Below are 22,841 nucleotides of genomic sequence, written 5' to 3'. Positions count from 1 at the left end.
CAGGTGGTGAGGCAATTCTTCATGCGGTGAATCGGTTAATTGAGGATCGTGGTTCTGATGTGGGTCTATCTATGTTGTTGGTGGATTTTCAAAATGCCTTCAATCTGGTTGATCGTTCGGTCATGTTAAGTGAGGTACGTCGCCGTTGTCCAGGCATTTCGCGATGGGTTGAATTCTGCTATTCTAATCCAGCCAGGTTGTACTATGGGGACCAAACCTTATGGTCATCTCAAGGGGTGCAGCAGGGTGATTCCCTTGGTCCTTTGCTTTTTTCTTTGGTTTTACAACCCCTGGTGTGTAAAATTAGAGAGACTTTTGATGTATGTCTTCAGGCTTGGTATTTAGATCACTACTACAAAAATTGGAAAAAAGACCCCTAATTAGAGACCCGTTATTGTAATCAACGGGTATGTTTGATGTAAGAGATCCATTAATAGAGGTAACGGGTCTCTTATAAGCCCTTAGGCCCACAACTTTATTGAGGGGAGTGAAATAAGAAACCCATGAAGAGCCAACGGGTCTCTTATCTCCCTTTTCACTTTGCATTATTTACCGATGTATGGCCATTCTTTTGGCTAAATATCTCCCCTCTTGAGCTACACCGACATTAATTATAATCACCTCTTTTTTTTCACTACACCGACATTCCTGTACAATTTTTTCTCCAAAAAAAACTTATTCCTCATCACCTCCATTTTTTCTCTCTCATCAATGCCTTCTTCTCCTTTTTCCACCTTCATCAACAAATTCTTACGAACAAATGCGTGCTCCGTGTATTATTTGAGAAATCTTCGCCTTAAGATCCCTCGTTGCTTATCTTCCGACGACAGTTGTGAAGTGCTTTGATGCAATTATATCTAGATCTAATTAAGCATTCAAGGTGAATTCTCGAAATTTTTTAGCCTTTTTTCTCCGTGTTTTCATATTTCAAGTTTTTGAATTTCTATTTGAAACACAACCCTGTTCTTAATTTCATACTCTAACCTTATTTTTCAGTTGCGAAATGCTTTAGTTACGCTTAAGTTCGAATTTCACATCTGGGCAACATCAAAATTGGCTAAATTGACACTATTAATTGGGAATTTCGGAATACCCAATTTTGACACAGAGTTGCAATGGATTTGGTAAGTGTTCATTTGACGATGAATTCGTATTTTTCTAATATGATTGTTTGATAATGTAATTATTCCTCAATTCAGTTTTAGTTTTTAAGTCTGATCTTATGCTCTATCTTTTTTCAGTTCCTTGTCTGATGAGCAATGGGCTTACCTATGCAGAAATTCCTAACTTGAGAAATTCAGAGAGACCAAGAGTACCAGCTCGTCAAAAAAATTGAATACTCAAGCCTTATTGATGTAATTGTAGTAGTAAATTTTAGTGACTTTAAGTATTTTTGTGTTAATTTTGCTTGAATTTTATGTTGGTTGATTTTTATTTTAATTTGTTTTGGGTATCATATCAATTTTTTCAGACCTGTAAGTACTTACAATTTAAAAAAATTTCACCAATTTGTGTAGATATGAAATATTCAAAATTCAAAATTCAAATGCAAACCATATCAATAGCAAAAAATAATTTCTATTTTTTTTTACAAAAATAAAGAACAAAGAGACCCGTTAATTGATATGATAGGTCTGTTTGTTACCACCAAATTGACCCCTTATCTCAAATAACGGGTCTTTTCTCCTTTTAAATTATCAATTTCCTAATTTATGTGACAGACCCGCTATCACTGACGACGGGTCTCTTTGTCCTCACAAAAAGACCCCTCTAAGGAACAGGTCTCTTTATCAAAGAGACCCCTGAGATAGAGACCCGTTATGAGGCGGTCTCTCAGGCATATTTCAACGGCTCTCTTTGCCATTTTTTGTAGTAGTGGATGACGGCACGATTATTGGAGACACTTTGGTGGTGGGGCAAGTTCTGCAGTTGATTATGGAGGAAGGACCTCGTTCTGGGTTATGTCTTAACGTGGAAAAAACTGAAGTTTTCTGGCCTACGGAAGACCCTCGAAGCAGGCTGGTGGGTGTCTTTCCGCCTAATATTGCTCGACCTTTGTGTGGTGTTAGGTTGCTTGGAGGTCCCGCTAGTTCCGATTCTGGTTTCAGTGGTGAGCTTGTGATGCAGAGGGTGACCAAGACCATTGCCCTTATGGATAAGGTCGCTATGCTAGATGATCCTCGGTGTGAATTGTTGTTACTTAGGGCATGTACTGGAGTTTCAAAACTCTACTTTGCATTACGTACTTGTCCTCCTAGTACTTTTGAGGTAGCTCAGCGCACTTTTGATGGAGCTCTTCGATCTTCCTTGGAGCGTATTGTTACCGCTTCGGGGCCTGGGTTTGGTGATTGGCAGTGGCGGCTTGCCACCTTACCATTTGCGTTTGGAGGGCTTGTCACTATGCTTTTCTTGCTTCTCGGTTGCAGTCTGCTGGGTTGCAGACACAACTTCTTCGGCATACTGGCATTGTTGGTCTTGGACGAGCCTTTGAGGATGCGTTGTGTCTGTTTAATGGAATAGTGGAGTCTGACATTTTGAGTAATCCGAGTGAGGTCGCTGCCCCTAAACTCATGAAGAAATTGGCAGATATGTATTTCACAAAGATTACCGCTTCTTCCGAATCTGCTTATTCTTTAACTCCTCGACAATCAACATTGTGGAAATCACAGCAGGGTGATCACACCTCTGCTTGGCTTCGGGCGGTTCCTATTTTGGGGTTGGGTCAGACGATGAACGCCAAGACTTATCGCTGTGTGTTGTCCTATCGGTTGGGTGTTCCATTGTTCTCTATCTCGACGTTGTGCTCTGCTTGTTCGAGGGTTTTTGCTGGAGATATTTTCGATGATCACGCGATGTCTTGTGCTGGTATTGTGGGTATTAAACATCGGCATAATGTTGTTCGGGATACCCTTGTTGATGTTTGCTATCGTTCTGGGATTTCAGCGAGAAAAGAGGTTGACATTGGGTTGGCTGGAGGGAACGACGAGGCCCTCAGACCTGCGGATGTGTTACTTTATTCATGGGATCGTGGTCGCAATGTCTGTGTTGATTTGACAGGGTCTTCTCCTTTGACACAGTCAGGGCTATCTGACTTTATTCCTGGGCGGGTTGTGGCTGATGCTGCTCATCGGAAGCGGGTTAAGTATGAAGCTCGATGTCAGGCGATTGGATATGGTTTCATTCCCTTCTCCTTTTCTTCGCTTGGGGAATTAGAGAAGGAGGCTATTGCGTTACTGAAGCGGATTCAGAGGTTCTCGACGACGCAAGACATTGGGGCTCGTGCTGCAGCTCATATCTTCACTAGGGTAGGATTTGCTATAGCTAGAGGAGTGGGGGCCCAGATTGTATCTCGGCTTCCCACTAATTTATTGTAGGTTGTATGACTTTTATTTTTGAGATATAATAATAATAATAATAATAATAATAATAATAATAATAATAATGCATGTGAGGGTAGATAGGGTGGCGTAAATCTATCCTCAGAAATTTAAGCACCACACAAATAATTTGCGCTGATATGATATCGTGATATTTGTAGGGTTCACTCTAGAATTAGACAACAAATTGCCAAGGAAGTGAAGTACTTTATTAGACTATTGACGTAAATTGGCACGTGTAATAACAAAGGTAAGAAAGAAGAACATAATTCAAAAATAAGTGATTTTACGTGATTTACTCACTTGAGCTAGCTCTTCGTCCATGGACATGCCAGAGGAGAATTTTATTAATCTTAAGGATAATACAATTACTGAATATTGTTTAGAGTAAGATACAGATATATTGCCTAATTAGTAGTATAGTAGTAGGAGTAGAAGAAGAAGTAGTAGTAGTGTAGGGAATATTTCAAGCATCCCCAACTTGAACCCCACTGTGATCATACACTTAAGCATGGTGGTGTGGTTACACCCCTTCACGATTCATGGGATTGCTAACTCCATAGTGGTGTGGAACCACATGACAAGATATTCGGAGATGAATGTACGAATTCAATCAAAAAGAGATGGAACCCGCCTTAAATTAGGCCTCTACTTTATTCTTCTTATATTCATGTGCGCTTTTTGACTAACATACAACCATTTAGTTAACCCTAAACCTGTTTAATCTATGTTGGCTGATTATTAATACACAAATAAAACTATTATTGGCGATCACTTGAATTAAAACCATATTAGCCTAAACCAAATTATTAATTATCTTATTAGGCGTGATTTCAAGCCAAATTCCCTTTAAACCTGCACAAAAGGCGTGATCAAGCAATAACAATAATAATAATATCAAGCAACATAATATAACGGCACAACGATCATCATCATCGCAATAATATCAGTAAAGCATAATAATAATAGCAAGATCCTAGACATAATACTAACAAAATTAATAACGAATCCTAGCATGTCACTAAACATTAAAGAATAAAGTTGTATCCCTAACATGATACTAACATGGTATTAGAAATAGGAGACACCCTAAACATGATACTAGGAAAATAAATGATATTAGAAATATTAGTTAATACCCTAAAGATGATTCTAGGAATTAATATAAAATTATAAACATAATTTCTATATCGAATTACTTACTTTGATGCCTCACATCCCTTTTTATCAAAATAATACACACGTTAGTAACTTCAAGGAAAATATTAAACAATAAATCTAATCAAAGAATTGAAATATGATTTGGGACCAAACCTTCGAAAGTTATCAACCTTTCACGTCGAGGGCGAAGGCAACTTCGAACTTGGCTAGGTGTGTCTAGAACTTATGAATGCGGAATTGTGTATTTTGAAAAGGGTTAGGCTTAGAAATCAAGAGAAAGAAAAAGAAAGAATAAGCTTTAGCATAGAGAGAGCTTGTTGATGATTTAAAAACAAGGAATATCGACCCTATTTATAGAGAAAATAGTCCGGAAACGATAGAAAGAGTTAGAATTCGAATCGGAATAAAATTGGTTATGTCGCAGAGTCAGTCGCCATGCGACAGAGATCACGCAGCGCGTGATTCTTGCCGTCTCTCACCGGAGTCGGTTTTTTGGATTTTGTTTTTATCATATCTTTTGATCCATAAGTCCAAATAACTCATATAATATGTCGTTGGAAAGATCTTGAAGTTCACTTTCCAACCCAATTAGAATCAGATTAAATCTTTTGTTGAATAAAAGATATGGCCGAAATAGTGGAAGGCTGTCAGTTTTGGATAAAATTTCGTATTTCTTTCATATATTTGTCGTTATAGCTCAGAATTAATATTATAATATATCATTGGAAATATAATTTCAAGATTTATCCAAACATATAAGATTTGGATAAAGATTATGAGGCACCAAAATAATATCTGACTGTCTTTGATTTCGCACAAATTAAGGACTCTCAAAAAGAGGAGTTTTATTCAGTTTCGGCACATAATGTCCACTCGAACGTCCATGGATTTTATCATCAACTTGAGCTTATCTTTTCAAAATGATAATTAAGGTCTTTTAGAAACTCGTAGAAGCTTCTAATTAATCCTATTTAGTTTAGGAATGGAAATAAACCTTTAGACTCTTCTCATGATCATTGGGTCGTAGGTAAAATCCGGTTTGGACCCATTCTGTCGTAGGTAAAATCCGGTTTGGACCCATTTTAGTATATTGACCATAACTTCCTCATTATTCATCGGAATTAGGCTTATAATATATCGTTGGAAAGGTCTTTTCAAACCCCATCCAACTACACTATCATTGGACCCATATCATGGACCAAACTAAACTATACTGGAAGCTTTTCATAAATAGGGTACGAAAAAGGAATATTTTTGAAAACAGAATAAAGTATTTTTATTAAAAATAACCGCAGCACTAGACTTTTCACACTTTTACTTTGTTTGATAATCAATGACATGAAAGATATTCATCATTGGGTTTGGTTTTTGGGGAGACACATATGGGTGTCTACAAGTAGTTGTACAAATAATAATAATAACATCCACTTTCTCCTTATCTCCGCGTCAGGTTGCCTTATGGAAATCCTAGCAAGGGGGTCACTATTCTACCTGGTTGTGGGCGGTCCCAATATCGGGGTTGGGTTAGACTATGAATGATAAGGTTTACCGTTCTGTTCTTTGCTAAAGATTAGGGGTTCCATTGTTCTCGGTTTCAGCGCCGTGTTCCGCTTGCTCAAGGGTTTTTAAGGGTGCTCGTGCAGCTGCTCACATCTTCAGTAGGATCAGTTCACTATAGTTAGAGGACTTGGGGCCTAGATTGTATCTCGGCTCCCCACTAATTTTTTGTAAATTTTTTTGACTTTAGTTGTAGGTTTTTGTAAATTTTCTTCGGCATGCTGGCATTGTTGGTCTTGGACGAGCCTTTGAGGATGCGTTGAGTCTGTTTAATGGAACAGTGCAGTCTGACATTTTGAGTAATCCTAGTGAGGTCGCTGCCCCTAAACTCATGAAGAAATTGGCAGATATGTATTTCACAAAGATTACCGCTTCTTCCGAATCTGCTTATTCTTTAACTCCTCGACAATCAACATTGTGGAAATCACAGCAGGGTGATCACACCTCTGCTTGGCTTCGGGCGGTTCCTATTTTGGGGTTGGGTCAGACGATGAACGCCAAGACTTATCGCTGTGTGTTGTCCTATCGGTTGGGTGTTCCATTGTTCTCTATCTCGACGTTGTGCTCTGCTTGTTCGAGGGTTTTTGCTGGAGATATTTTCGATGATCACGCGATGTCTTGTGCTGGTATTGTGGGTATTAAACATCGGCATAATGTTGTTCGGGATACCCTTGTTGATGTTTGCTATCGTTCTGGGATTTCAGCGAGAAAAGAGGTTGACATTGGGTTGGCTGGAGGGAACGACGAGGCCCTCAGACCTGCGGATGTGTTACTTTATTCATGGGATCGTGGTCGCAATGTCTGTGTTGATTTGACAGGGTCTTCTCCTTTGACACAGTCAGGGCTATCTGACTTCATTCCTGGGCGGGTTGTGGCTGATGCAGCTCATCGGAAGCGGGTTAAGTATGAAGCTCGATGTCAGGCGATTGGATATGGTTTCATTCTCTTCTCCTTTTCTTCGCTTGGGGAATTAGAGAAAGAGGCTGTTGCGTTACTGAAGCGGATTCAGAGGTTCTCGACGACGCAAGACATTGGGGCTCGTGCTGCAGCTCATATCTTCACTAGGGTAGGATTTGCAATAGCTAGAGGAGTGGGGGCCCAAATTGTATCCCGGCTTCCCACTAATTTATTGTAAGTTGTATGCCTTTTGTTTTTGAGATAATAATAATAATAATAATAATAATAATAATAATAATAATAATAATAATAATAATAATAATAATAATAATAATAATAATAATAATAATAATAATAATAAAAGGAAATAAATTAAGTACACAAATTAAATACAATAAAGTACATACTTCGATTGCATAACTTAAAGGCTACATCACGAATAAAATGTTAGCAACTTCAACTAATTATTATAATAAAAGGAACTAAATTGAATTAACTAATTGAAATCACCCCTTAGAAATTGTACTTTTCTCGGCTTGATATTAAGGGGAACCTCGAATTGTAACACCCTAGAAATTCCTTTCCATAACATAAATGAATAGCAAAACATAAATGAATATGTAAAACATAAATGAATAGCAAAACATAAATAAGTTCAACACAAGAATCGAATATTCTCAATCACACCAATCCCTTGACTATGCGTTTTGTCAAATCCCTGAACTTCACATCATCAAGCTAACCTGTGCATACTGCTCCCCAATAATTTAAGTGTAATAATAGGATCATCACAAGGTCCTTGAAAGGCGAAGGCCATGACCAAACGAAAACACACACAAAAGCACGCAATCAGCAAAGCTGAGTACATACAAGCTACAACGCACAAAGCCTAGCATGCTCAACTAATAATAGTAAATAAACATACAACGTGAATTCATTAATCAAAACTCCACACTTAAACAATTCAATTGACTCAACATACTTACTAACTAATTCCAAACACTTGACTCTTTATATTTAATTTAATTAATTTAGTTTGGAGTAAGCAATAGACGAGGTTGTCCAATCCACCAAATCATTTTGGTCCCAAATGACCATTTAAAATAAAAGTTTAGCGCAATGCAAGAATGGGCGTGACTCCATTCTCACAAAATTAGTCTCTGATCCCATCTAACTTTCATTATAAAATTAAATGTAACTACCAAAAGAAAAGAGGACATGTTGATCAAACAAGCCTCGGAAAGCCACGGGCTACCACCGTGTACCCAACCCATAATTGTCAATACTCTAGAAGTGCACGCTTTCCAGAGTTTTATTACTCATCCATGTTTCACTTTACGTGATTATAATTTTAATTAATAGCCGACTCATTCAAGAAGACCATACATAACAATCATACATCAATTCAATTTTAATCTTATTTAGGACAATGGTGATCACATCACAAGTTGACCTTTAATTCCATTAAACTTCCAAATTATCCAAAATTGTTGAACATAGTTAACCCACCAAGCCATTCGGCTTAATCCATCTTTACTCAACATACTAACAAGTCATGATTGAGCAATAAATAAAATAAATAACAACCTTGTGGAATAATTAATAAATTCATTCCACTTAAACCATTCAATTCCAATCCTTTTAATAATCCAAATGTGGTTAACAAACCAATCCAATAAAATTATGCTTGTATCAACATTCCATACAAACAATTAATCCAATATAATTCAACATGTTTGCATCCATAATTCCATACAAACATAATCAATTCACCAAAACATGTCTCATAAACATAAACACATGAATTAAATCAATGTGTAACCAAACAATTTCCATCCAAGTGTTCCCTAATCATGAAACTAAGTTCTTTCCTTTTAATACTTAAACATGATACTACTTATAACGAAGTAGACATGTACGTATCTCGTATAAAAAATCCTTTGTGCCACTTTTAATCACTTAAAATTCTCCTAGGGAATAATCACTTCCTAGAAAACAACCAACAATTAATATTACTAACCCAAGTAATTTCCAACAATATAATATGATGAAAAACCTCTTAAAACTTCAATAAAAACATATATTTATGCTTAATTAACTTTAAACATAATTAAATTTATTAATCAAACTCAAGGATAAAATTTTAAGCATAAAAAAATTTGTTAAAAATAAAAAACTGCCTGAACATCATATTTAGAGGCTGAATTTGGCCACGAGAGGGTGGTTCTCACTACCAAAGTCTTTCTTAAAACATTGTTTCCACATTGAAAACACTACTTTTTTTTTATCAAAATCGGATGAGTTCAGAACCTGATCGGGATTAATATTAACGAACCGAAATCTAAAAATTAAAACACGAATTTACGTGTTCAAAATAATCTGAAATTAAGTTAAACTAATCAGTAGTTATGATCACCAAAATTTCAAAACATCATTACTATAAAAGCCCTAAATCAATTGTTCATAAAAACCCTAAAATCATGATTTCAATAATTAAAAAACCCTAGGTTATTAAATTTACAAAATCTGAAAAATTATGACATTTTTAAAATCTTAAATTATAAAGTTTAATCATCAAAATACAATTTGATACTAATTAAATTAATTTTAAACAATAAAATCAAAACCCATAATCAATAATTATAATTACACAAATTAATAACACAAAAAAGAAAGAAAATAAGACTAATTTTTTGAGTGGGGAAATTTTTGGGGATGTTTGGGGTATTTATAGGAGAGAGGGTAGTAGGGTAAGTAGGGATATTGGGCCTCATAAAATTAATGGGTCAATTAAGGAAGTAAAGTGGGTTTAGTTTGTTTGTTGGGCATAAATTATAGAAGGAAGGTTCATAAAAAGTTTTTTGTAATAAAATCGTTTATCAACCCCAAAAATAATTTGAAACTTTTGAAATTAAATCCGAAAAAAATACAAATAAATATTATGAATAAAATATAATTTCATTAATAATATATTTAAAAATACGGGGGATTACACAAATATTGTAATGGACCTTTGAATTGCTTGAATGTGGAATTTTTTGTTGTTTAGAAGAGATGTATTGATTCGACAAGGCTCTCGGTAATTACTCGATTGCCCTTCAAATAAACTGTAAATTGGGCTAATTAGCCAAATTGGTATAAAAGTTAGCACCCTTGTGACATATTGGTATAAAAGTTATCGCCGGCTACATATTGGTATTAAAGTTAGCAAGTTGTGACAAATTGGTATAAAAGTTAGCTACCGGCGACATATTAGTATAAAATTTAACAAATTGCGACATATTGGTATAAAAATTAACAAGTTGTGACATTTCACCCTTTTTTTCTTGCCGAAGGAGTTTTTTTTTAATTATTAATTTTATTTGTTGTTAATTCTCATTTTATGCCAAATAATTCTCTCCTCCATGGTCATGCACCTAAGATAACGACAAAAAAAATAAAATAAAATAAAAAATTGTGAGTTAAAAAATAGTCTAAAAAAAATGAATGAAAGGAGAAATTTTTATGATTTAATGTCTCAAAAGTTAAAATTAGCATGTGATAAGTTGTAATAAATATTTAAGAAGTTAGGGAGCGTATTAATATAAAATTGAATATTGGGAAAAAGAAAAAAAAAGCTCCATACAATCTTGAAAATATTTAATCAAAGAGCTTGATCTTGTAATGATTCTTGATTAATTCAAACAAACCGTGCATCGCATGGTCTTTATCTATTCTTGAATATTTCTCTACATTTTTCTATTTTTCCCTTTTTTATTCTTTAACTTCTTTTGGACTTTTAATAGCGTCCAAGAAATTTAATATTCGAAGAAAAAAAATAAAAATAAAGAAAAACAATATATTTGAGCTACAAGAATAAGAATAATTATTTATACAATGTACACTTATTATTTCAACAAGAAAGAGGGTTAAATGTCATCACTGGCAAATTTTTATACCAATATCTCATCACATGGTAACTTTTATACCAATATGTCGCCGGTGATTAACTTTTATACCAATATATCACATCTTGCTAACTTTTATATCAATCTGTCGCCGGTGATAACTTTTATACCAATATGTCACAAGGGTGCTAACTTTTATACCAATTTGGCTAATTGGCCCTGTAAATTGGGTATTTATAATTTCCTATACAAAATTGGATATAAAAAAGGAATATTTTATGTGTCACGCTGCTTGCATTGGGATGGCGGTCCACACTGATGGGAGTTACGTGTCATGTTGGAACGCATCTTGTCACACTACGCGCTATATTATTTATCGTTAGAAAGCTCTAAAAGTCTAATTTCTAACCCTATTAAAGCATATCATTATTTTTTTTTGTATTTTATGTTATGGCCTACATAGTACAAGAGTGTCGGTTTTGGACTAAGTTTAGGATATTGCTCATATCTCTTTCTTTTCAAATCGGATTTCAGATTATGATATATCGTCGGAAAGATTATATCAAGGACTATCTAGCCATATAAATCTATATAAATTCTGAGGTTTGAAAATAGAGCAAGCTCCGTATTGGACTAAGGTAATGAGAAAAAAAATTTGCTAAGGCTTATGGATTAGGGCTAAATAAAGGAGTTTAGGCTAAATTAAGCAATATCATTGGATCTATTACATAACCCAGACCAAATTAGGCGAAGATGTACTCTCAATCATTGAGTTTTATTTATGGAAACACGTTTTGGTGCCTACGATATACTTTTGCAGTTTTTTTAATTTTTAATCTGCAATTTAATCTTAAGTGGATAATTTTATGAATTGATTTGAACAGTGCAAAAGTAAAACATTTATTAACCGAGGAAGTATCTATACTTATCTATTAAAAAGCGTTCCTAAAAATGTTAATGTGCCACGTGTATCTCATTCTTGCACTAGCATAATGCCACATCATCATTCAATATGCCACGTGTAATTCTAGCATATTTTTGTTTCATGTCATGGTTAACCAAAAATGCATACAATAAGACCTCATTGAATGAAGACCAACTTATTACCATCCAAGCTATAAGCTAATGTTGTTTTATCTATGCACATAAATATATAAATACATATTAGAAATAAAAGTAAAAATTATTCAAAACCATTTATTATCGTTATTGTAATATTAAAATTTTCGACAATAAAAAATTCTTTCAGTGGCTCTTTAGTAATAATAACAATAATAATAATAATAATAATAATAATAATATTTAAAATAACACCCGGAGCGACGCCCGGGCCGAACACTACTTTTATTATTAAATGATGATAGATTTTTGCTAATTTAGGATCCTATCCTCTTCAATTTGAAATCCTAATTCCATATGGGCAAAAACTCCATCCAACTATTGGGTTCTAGGCAAAGGCCCAAGCCCAAAGCGAAGGTTATCATAGCACAAGCCAAATGATGTTCTATCTTAAAACTAATAGCTCTATATGCACGTGATGTATACCTTGATTTAGAAAAAATCAAATTGCTAAAATAAGTTGTATAAATGCTAAGGATGAATAACTATAAAAATTTGACATTTACCGTTAAATGCCATAGAAAGATACTTTGCTGTCCTATACTAATTGTAACAATTGGGGTTTTTTTTTATAGGATTAACAAACTATCAAATCCTTAGCTAATTTAGTTATGTGTACAATGATCTTAGTAACGCTTGCATCATTATTTATTTATTTATTTACTTTTTTGGTAATGATTTATTATTGACAATAGATCAATTTTTCATACTTGTATAGTTAGTTATATGGAGAATGCTACTAAAATGTCACGTATAAGGAGTGAAAAAAGAGAATATTTAATTGAACTAAACATCAATTACATCGATAAATATGTGATTTTTTAAGGCATTCATAATGCCAATTTAGAACCAATTGGTTGTTGGTGCAGTGGTGATTGGGGCTGCATTTGTAGGGAGAACCGTGTGTTCGGTCTTCTAAACGACAATTGAGAGAGGATAGGAATCTAACCACCCAGAACTGAGCTCAAAATTCAAATTAGCCCAAAAAGTGATACGAACGTACTAAACTTTTATATCCACCCGTTGTCCTGTATTATTATTGATTAGACAGTACTTCACGTTATTTGTACACCAAATTAAATAATTTTGATAAGTATCGCATACGTCCACCTTGAATTAAGCTTGGGCATACTCAAATATCTATAGATCAAACAAAAATAGAGTGTACAATATCAATATGGTAAGTTATGAAAACTAACATATTGGAAATGTGCTTTACAAAAAATAAAAATAAAAATTTAGAGCCATACAGAATCACCGACTCTCACGAGTCCGTCAACTCAACAACACAAAGAGTTGTGGAGAAGGTAAGGAAATTCTCTACTCCCAATCATATATATGTGAACGATAAAATAGTAAAATCAAAATCCACAAAATGAGTTTCCTACCACTTTCACCAAACATGCTTAATTATCGGGAATATGCCTCCTAATGTACGTTCTGTTAGGAATTGATGCTTGCCTAGTTGCAAAATGCGGATGATGTCTTCACTTTAGTGGCATTTCTATTACGCAATTTTCTGACGTAGCTAATTAGGGAGCACTACTTTAATTTGTGGATTAGATTGAGAATTTGAGATATTATTTTCCCTTTTAGCAATTTGTAACGGAAAAAGATTGTTAGTGGGATATTGTTACATGATTATTGGTCTAAGGAGCATGCTTTACATAAAGTTTATTTTAATAATGAATTATTTTTATGATTGGTCCTCAAAATGATTAAATGAAACAATTTGCTCAATGCACAAACAAATTTGACCATAAATCATTAAAGTTCTACCACTAAAATTATTAAAGAAACATTATTGTATTAGTGAATGTATCGTACAATTCATTCAGCTGGCAACATAGATCATCTGTAACTATAGTAGTCTTAATGCAAGATTGCTGAGACAACTATCTTTTTAATTACAAGATATTAGTGCATTAAGTAGCAATATGACCATTTCCATGCACTCTTTTACAATTATTGTTGGTCCATTTGCTTTAATTTAGCTTTGCCCAATTATTCCATTTTCTTTACTTGTAAGCATCTGGCTTAGATATGGAACTTTTTATTAAGATGTGGTGAAATCAAACGCTTTTGATTTGGAGGGATGATATTTTATAATTTTGTAAAAAAAAGGGGTGGTTAGTTCTTAGAAACATTTGTCAATTGCATCAAAAAATGGATCTCATCTTTATGATGGTGTTTATTCAATTAGGGTTATTTTCTTTGATTGTTCGTGTGCTAAAGATTGAAAACTTAGGGTTTCATCGTTTTCGAAAGTATCTAGAAGGCCATATGAGTTTTTTCATCCAAACAACTACTCATCCGTGGATCTCAACTTCTCAAGCCGAATTAGTGCTAACTCACATATTGTATTGCTTCGGATGAAGTTTTTTATTAAGACGATCGTTGATCGAATCTGCGATGTAACTAGTTCTAAGGTGATTTTTACTTGTGTTGGAAAATTAGATTTCCTAGTAATTGTTTGTAAGTACCGTTTGGTTATCTTTCATTAATGAAATCCTTTTTCTTCTCGTCAAAAAAAACAAACTGCAAATTGCACAAATTGCAGCCTAAAAGTACTAATAACTTGTTAATTGACACCCAATCCAGTTTTTTCCTTCAATTGGGTGTCGGAAAATGTTTTGCTAAATGTTGTTTCAATGAATACTACAAGAAGGGGGGTTGAATTGTATTAGTATGACAGTTTAGTCAAACTTTTTGCGGAATTAAGACTAAGTAAGCTAAAGGAACAGAAAGATAAACTGAAGGAACTAAAAGTGCAAGAGAGAATTTTACACTCTTTGGCCCTAATCAAGGAGAAAAACCACGACCACTTGGGATTTTAGGAAAAGAATCTTCACTAGAATAGGGCAATAAATCCTATTACAAACTAAAGACTCTTAATTCAAGTTCCTCAACGAACTTAAAGCCCCGAGGAACAAGTCACCCAACTAGTTACTCTTCTCTTCTCTTTCTCGCTTCTCTTCTCACAAACAGAATTTCACTCAAACTTCCCAATTCCCCAAAATACAACTTGAAAGAAATAACTCTAGTATAAGAACATAAGAACACTCTATTTTACTAATGTGGAATTGGACTCTTAACTCAAATTAAGAAAGCAAAAGCTGAAAACTTATGTGAGCAAGGGTGAATTTTTCCATATGAAATCAAAAGCTATTTATAGAACAATCAACGCACTGGAAAAACTTCTTTGTGCAGCAACTCCATTACGCCACTACTCCAACCCACTAAGAAGATCATGTTCCTAAATTTAAGGAGACATGACTCCTCAATGTGCTTGACCATGATATGAAGAAGATCATGGGGAGTAGGCCGCAAGTTTTGGAAAACATAAATCAGATTTTATTTGTCAAAAAGATATTATGAAAATCAGAATAAAATAAAATCCTTTTTCTGTAAAAAGATAAACATTAGAATTTAATTGTTTTCCTAAAAACATGCTTGCACTATTTTATCTTCTAAGACCAATTACACACAGCTATTTCGAATCGTAACTTATTTCTTATACTTACATAAATCCTAAAATATATAATTATCTTAGCTTAGTCTTCATGTTTCTCTAATGAAGCTTCTACTCCGAGGCTTATGTTCCTTGGAAGGAACTTCTCTTCTCTGGTGAAGCTTCTTCTCTGAAGCTTCCGTTACTTGACGGAAACCTTCTCTTCTCAAGTCCTCAACTCTGAAGCACCAGTTCTTAATAGAGTGTTTTAAAGGGTTGTTATTTACGATTTATCCAAAAAATAGTGACAAATGATATTTTACATGCAAAAACACAAAAAAAAAAAAAAAAACCCCTCACTAACTAGTTAAGAAAAAATTCAACAACCATTGCGCTAATCACCTCGCTTCATAAGGCCCTTGTTTGGTAAATTGCTTTTAGCTGGCTTTTTTATTGGCTTTTGGGTTTTGGAATTTTATTTTAGTCAAACAGCCAAAATACATGTTTGGTAAATAGCTTTTTAGCTAACGGAAAAAGCCGACTTTTCTGCCAAAAACAAAAAGCTAGTCTTACTAGCTTTTTGGTTTTGGCTTTTCATTAAACAAATTACTTTTTTATCCTTGATTAATAATTAAAAAAAATAGTTAATAAATAATATTTAGTGATTAGTGATACTAATTAGTAATTGGCAAAAGCTAATGAGCGCCCTCGGGGCGTTAGATAAGATAATTAAAAGTGGAAATATTAGAGTCTAACTAACATTAATTACACATAACGACGCGTGATTTTGTCATGTATTTCTAATTAATACTACATCAACCAATATAGTTATTCCTTATCTAACGCCCCGGGGCGCTCATTGCAAGATCCTTAGTTTTTTTTTAGCAATTACTAATTAGTAGTTAAAAATTTATAATAAATAATTAATCATTAAAAATTAGCAATTAAAAATTAATAGTTAATAATAATAATTAATAATCAATAATTAATAATTAATAATTAGTACTTTAGTAATTAGTAATTATTAATTCTTAATAATTAATAGTTAGTAATTAACAAAAAAAATTAGTAATATATAATTAATAATTAGTTTTTTATACTTAACAACTAGTAGTTAGTAATAATTAATAGTTAGTATTGTATTAGTAATTCATAATTAAAACTTAGTAATTAGTAATTAATAATACTAATAATAAATGAATAAGAACACATAATAATGTCCTTTAAGGTCATTTTGCATAGTTACTGCTAACAACTAACAGCCGATTTTACCAAACATATGTACATACAACAAATGGTCAAACAGCCACAACAAACAGCCATACTAACATCTAGTCAAACAAGCCAAGTTAAACAACCAACAACCAATTGCCAAACAAGGTCAAGAACTCTAATAATCTAGAAACTTAAGAGGGAGTAATATCTCCTCGTTCATTGTTGTGCATACGAAATGTCAAGACGTACTCATGACCAATATTTATAGAGTCTAGTTGAGACTTGAGAGTATTATAGAGTCTTAATTCTCTTACAAATGCTAGGTATTCTAAACTTTATCCCAAATCGATCTAGAATGCAATAGAAAATAAAAATTTAATCGATCTATGTATATATATATATATATATATATATATATATATATATATATATATATATATATATATATATGTATATACAAATATATACATATTGAAAGAAGTCCAAAAAGAAACTAAATTTCGTCAATTAAAATCATATAACATCTACAATTGATAAATAACGATAATAGAATCAGATTTAACAAAAACAAACAAGAATTAATCGGAGAAGTGCTAAGAATTCAAATACATATAACCGGCATATTCTCGATTTGTTGTCTCATACAACTTTTTGAGTAAATCCGTCGTCGCTTCAATATTTTGTGAGAAAGAAGTTTCTTGTGATGATATTGTAACCCGAATTCGAGCTATAATCAATCGTAGCCCCGTAAAACTAGAAACCCTATCAAACGCAAATAACACCAGGTTGCACCTTGTCTTTCAAAAGAGATCAAAAAACATTTTCTTTTGAAAGAGATCGAAAAAATCTTGTCTTTCGAAGCAGATAAACCCTTTCTTTCGAGGTAGACATTATTATAACTTAAGAATTTATAAAACTTCAAAGAAGCAATGATTGGGGCATTCCACCGGTAAAATCCGATGGAAGCCCCTTCAAAATTTACAATGGAAGCTAAAGTTTAGGAGAGAGGAAAGAGAGAAAGGAGGCTAGCACTATATTTGTCTCATTTTGACATTTGTATTATTCATATACACTACTTTAACCAATATTTATGTTTTATACTCCATCCGTTTTTAAATACTTGCTCCACTTTCCTTTTACTGCCGTTTTTAAATACTTGTTTCATTTCCTATTTGTAAAGCTTTCATAATATTTAATTCATTTCTCTCAACTAGTAGAACCCAATTTTATACTTGTAACTTTTAGATTCTCTCTCCTCCAATTTACCTTCCACTAAACCCACTATCTCCATACTTTATTACTTTCTCCAATTTCTCCTAAAACTCCGCGCATGGATAAATGGAGCACGTATTTAAAAACGGTGGGAGTACATAAGATCAAATATAGACATATGAGTAGTTGTTAGAATCGTCACAGTGTATAGTTTTCGAATATCAATTTTTTATAATCTAGGGTTTTACTACATAGTGCCCTTGTGTAACTTTTCAAAGTTATGCCCACTGTTTCTCCATATTACACATGGTACCGTCAGTCATAAATTTTTTACACGTCATGCCTTTGTCCTTAAGTAGTTCCGTTAGTGGTCATCTAATCAATTTTTTTTCTCGTTTTGCACGCCGAAAAAAGGGTCTGTCAAGGTTTTAGGGGTCGGTTTAGCCCTTAAGAACTCAAATTGAGCTTGAAATGGGCAAAAATATCGATTTTCGTGTCATCTAATTAATTTTTTTTCTTGTTTTGCGTGTCATAAAATATATCGATTTACGTGTCATTAATTTTTTTGCCACTTAAAGCTAAACCGACTCCTAAAACCTTGACGAAATCTTTTTCAGCATGTAAAACGAGAAAAAAATTATTAGCTCACCACTAATAGAATAACTTAACGTCAGGTGAACGACAAGGGCATGGTGTGTTAAAAAATTGAAGCTGAGTGGGTAAAACATATCTTTAAGTTATTATTCAAACCCTTGTCGGCTCACCCCAACATAATACTACATACGATTATATGAGTATGTATGATTTCTTGCTTAAAAATGTTCCGTTGAATTTTTTGAGGCAGTTTCGTTTGTCTAGTTCACTAGTTGTTTACAAAGATAGGGAAAGAAAAGTATTCGACCAACAAACTCTATGGACCATGCAGCCATGCTCCATGTTATTTTCCTTGGCCATGTACTGTGCTGCTTGAAAACAAGAAGTCGGCAAGTGTCTTCCCCACATTTAACAAAGAAAAAGAACCAATACAAGTCGCCACGTCTTATTTGAAAGACAAATTCAATAATTTATGGAGTACCCCTATATTTTAATATCGATTTTCTCACCGTATACCTTCAAGTCTTAGTATTTTTTTTTTTTTTTTTTTTGAGAAACTTTACGCCATAATTCTCGAGTATTGACTTTTTCAATCTGTGTCTCCTCCTTTTAAAAATTACACACTGTAAGTCTGTAACCTTCAACTTACAATTATGTCTCAACAGTGACCTTATCGTTATTCTACCTTAATGGACACTGTTAGTGGGACCCACTTTGCACTTTTTAATATTTTTTTTCTCGTTTACGTGCTGATATAATATCGCGTTAAAGATTTTAGGGATCATTTTGGTTCTTAAATTGAGTTCGAATTTGGCAAAAAAAAGTGTAAAAGCCCCGTTTTGTGAATTCTAAATTTAACTAAGGAAATCTGAATTCACAAAATGGGGTTTCTACGTTCTTTTTTGCAACATCCGAGCTCAATTTGGTCCCTTAATCCTTAAAATGACCCCCTAAATTACAACCTTTAACTGAACATTTTTTGGCACGAAAATTGAGAAAAAAAAATTAAATAGGTGTAAAGTGAGCCCCACTAACGGGAACATGTAATGGAGGGTTAATGACAAGTTTACAACGTAGTCAATAAATGAACCTTGAGGTTACAATGTGGAGTTTTTAAAATGGGGGGACACAGCGTGGAAAAGCGAACACCTGAGAGTTAATGTTAAAAAGAAACGGGGGAATTATAAAATAAGTGAATCATAAAGGAACATTTATTAGTCCCATCGATCAATCACTCGACATACTTCACATATATATCTTATAGTATGTATGAGTAAAGTCTTATGAATAGTGGTGAGACTACTATACCCCTAAAAATATTTATTTACGTATTTACCCCTTTTAAAAGCATGACCACACTTTATGAATAGTGTTGAGACGATTATCTCCTCAAAATGTTTATTTATATATTTACCCTCATTAATGTTTTGTTTTTTTAACTCTTAAAAATTGTGTGTGGACATTGATAACCCTAAATTATTTATTTATTTTTTACATATTTTTCCTAATTAAACGCTACTAACTCCAAATTGAAAGAACTTCCGGTCATGGCTAGCTATGACGTGCACATCGCGCGTGTTATATTATCATGCATGCATGACACATGTTTCTAGAGAGCCATTAATTGGTCGTATTAATTTATTTTTTTTAATGCAGGGACATTAAAAGTGTAAAAACTAATTTGAGCAATATTTGTTACTCCGACATCGATCCACTTATCTTATACTACCTCCGTCCCCAAATGATAGTCCCTTGGGCAAAAATCACGGGAATTAAGAAACTTAAATGAAAGTAGTAAAATTACATTGAAAAAATAAATTTACATTGGGTATGTAAAATAGTAGATAGAAAAAGTAATAAAAGTACATTGAAAAACAAAATTTACACGAAAAAGTTAAATTTGCACAAATATTGTTGCAATTGGAGGGAATTTTGATAAAAAAATTGATATTAATGGTATTTGAAAAAAAACACAGAAGGGACTATCATTTGTGAACGGAGGGAATACAAAGTAGTATAATGTATTGATTGATTGCATTTTTTTTTTGGTAATTTTACCATTACATTTTCATTTATACATTTACTTTACTCTTCTCCTTTTTTTTTTTTTTTTTTTTTTTTTTTTTGTCTACTTTCTCTCCTTGTCTTTCTCACTTGCTTATTTCTTCTTCGCCCTCATCTCCATAAATTGTGTTCGTTAGGTGTGTTGGGAAAAATTAACTACTGCCTCCAGTTCAAATAACTCGCAACTTTGGGAGGGTTTGCAGAGGCCGAGGCAAAATTTCCTAAGCATATTTATCCAAAGATAAGGCACTTAAGTATTAATCCAAGTAATATTAAAAAAAAAAAAAAGCAAATTCAACCAAATTTTCAAAAAGAAACCCACCACCACCGACACCACCTACCTGTACAGAAACCACCCACCAGGCCGCCACCACCACCACCTACCACCAAACCCGGTAAACCCAACACCGACAACCCCCGAACCCAGCGACCCAATCATCACCGACGAACCCAGCAACAATAGCGCCGACGAACCCACGACCCCCGAACCCTCTAACCTACTAACACAGCCAACACCGGCGACCCCTGAACCCACCGATCTAAGCCGCAACCGACGACCCCCGAACCCACGACCACCAAACCTACCGACCTAAGCCACGAGCCAACAAACCCACGACCTACCAAACCCACGATTCACCGAACCCATGACACACCAATAATCTAACCCACCACCCACCAAACCCATGACCCCCAAACCCACCCAATCCAACATTGACGATCTGGAACACCAATATACCCACCTTGATTGTGGTGTTGGAGGAGGAGAGAGAAAGAAAATTGGGGGTAAGAGTAATTTAATTAAGGTTGGTGTTTAATTTTATGTAATCAGATTTGTAATTTAATAAAGTTGAATTATAAAAAAAGTAAGGGTAAAATGGTCATTTTACCAATAAAAAGTTACTAAAAGATGAAAGAAATTGGAAAGTTGCGAGTAATGTGGACCAACCCTAAATGGCAAAAGTTGCGAGTAATTTGAACCGAAGGTAGTATTAGCTGAAAGTTGTATGCATGAGAAAATGCCATGTATGAAAGTAGATGTTGGTTAACGAGTCTAGGCCACATTTGCTACAAGTGTCCACTTTACAAATCTATGTAGGTCCACCTTAAAATCATATGACAATTAAGGGAATGACCCCTTAACTTTATAAAGTGGACATAATTTTTTTATTTTTCATTGTGGAATACGCAATTGCTCTTAATTTTTACGCTCTTTTAATGTGGGACAATATTTTCACTCACATGTGGGTATGTTCATGGGATAACCATTCCTCACATATGAGTTGTCCAAAATACAAGTCTAGATCACAACTCAACTCAACCCACACTAGGCTCTGATACCATTATAAATGGGTTTGAACCGCACTCATCACAGGTGTCCATTTTACAAGTCCAATTTCCACCTTAAAGTCATATACATGACAATAAGGTGAGTAACTCATTAGCCTTATAAAAAAAATACAACTTTTTTGTACTTTTTTAATGTGGGATCCCAATACTCGCTTTTACTTTTTTACACTTTTCAATGTGGAAAATACGTTCAGTCACATGTAAGACCTGACAAACGGGTCGTTCGAGACGAGTCAATTCTAGTCGGGTCACTTTCGGGTCAGCAAATATCTAGGTCGGGTTTGGGTCGGGTCAATTCGGGTTTCGGGTCAAATTTGGGTCAGCACTTCGGGTCAAGTTCGGGTCGGGTCAATTCGCGTCGAGTTATTTCGGGTCGGATCAATTTTTAGGACCAATTTACGGGTCGAGTCAGTTCGGGTCGGGCCAAGTTTGTGTCGGGTCACCAAAATAAATTCACTTTAAAAAAAAAGTTGAAAAAATAAATTAAAATCGTTAAAATTAAATCGTGATGAGTACCTATTATTGAGGAACGAAAGAAAGAAACCATAAACTATCTAATTCACCATTTCACCCTATTCACTGCAGGTATTAGGGGTGTCCGTTCGGTTTTCGGTTTGGATTGAGTCCAAATCCGATCCGAATTTCTCTCCCAATCTATTCCGATCCAATTTTTATTAAAATTCGCACTACAAAAAAATGTCCATATAGAAACGGAATTTTAGCGACGGAATTTTATCCGTTTCTAAATTAGAGACGGAATCAAAAAATCCGTCTCTAAATTAATTTAGAGACGGAATTAAAAAAACCGTTTCTAAATTAGAAACGGAATTAAAAATTCCGTCGCTAACTTAGCAACGGAATTGAAAATCCGTCTCTAAATTAGAAACGAATTTTTTTTCCGTCGCTAAATTAGCAACGGATTAGCAACGGATTTTTTTTCCGTTGCTGAATCTAGCATCG

General features: G+C 34.0%; 1 long non-coding RNA gene across 1 annotated transcript; it reads left to right on the top strand.

Moving 5' to 3' along the window:
- Positions 1-614: 614 nt before the first annotated feature.
- On the top strand, positions 615-1,413 carry LOC145621377 (uncharacterized). Its single transcript, XR_014108406.1, has 3 exons — positions 615-880; positions 997-1,124; positions 1,242-1,413. It is a non-coding gene; the product is annotated as an uncharacterized LOC145621377 (long non-coding RNA).
- Positions 1,414-22,841: the final 21,428 nt, after the last annotated feature.

The sequence above is a fragment of the Chenopodium album genome, chromosome 27 (genome assembly GCF_948465745.1).
Source record: "Chenopodium album chromosome 27, dcCheAlbu1.1, whole genome shotgun sequence".
Classification (NCBI taxonomy): domain Eukaryota; kingdom Viridiplantae; phylum Streptophyta; class Magnoliopsida; order Caryophyllales; family Amaranthaceae; genus Chenopodium; species Chenopodium album.
This window is presented reverse-complemented; position numbering and strand designations above follow the sequence as displayed.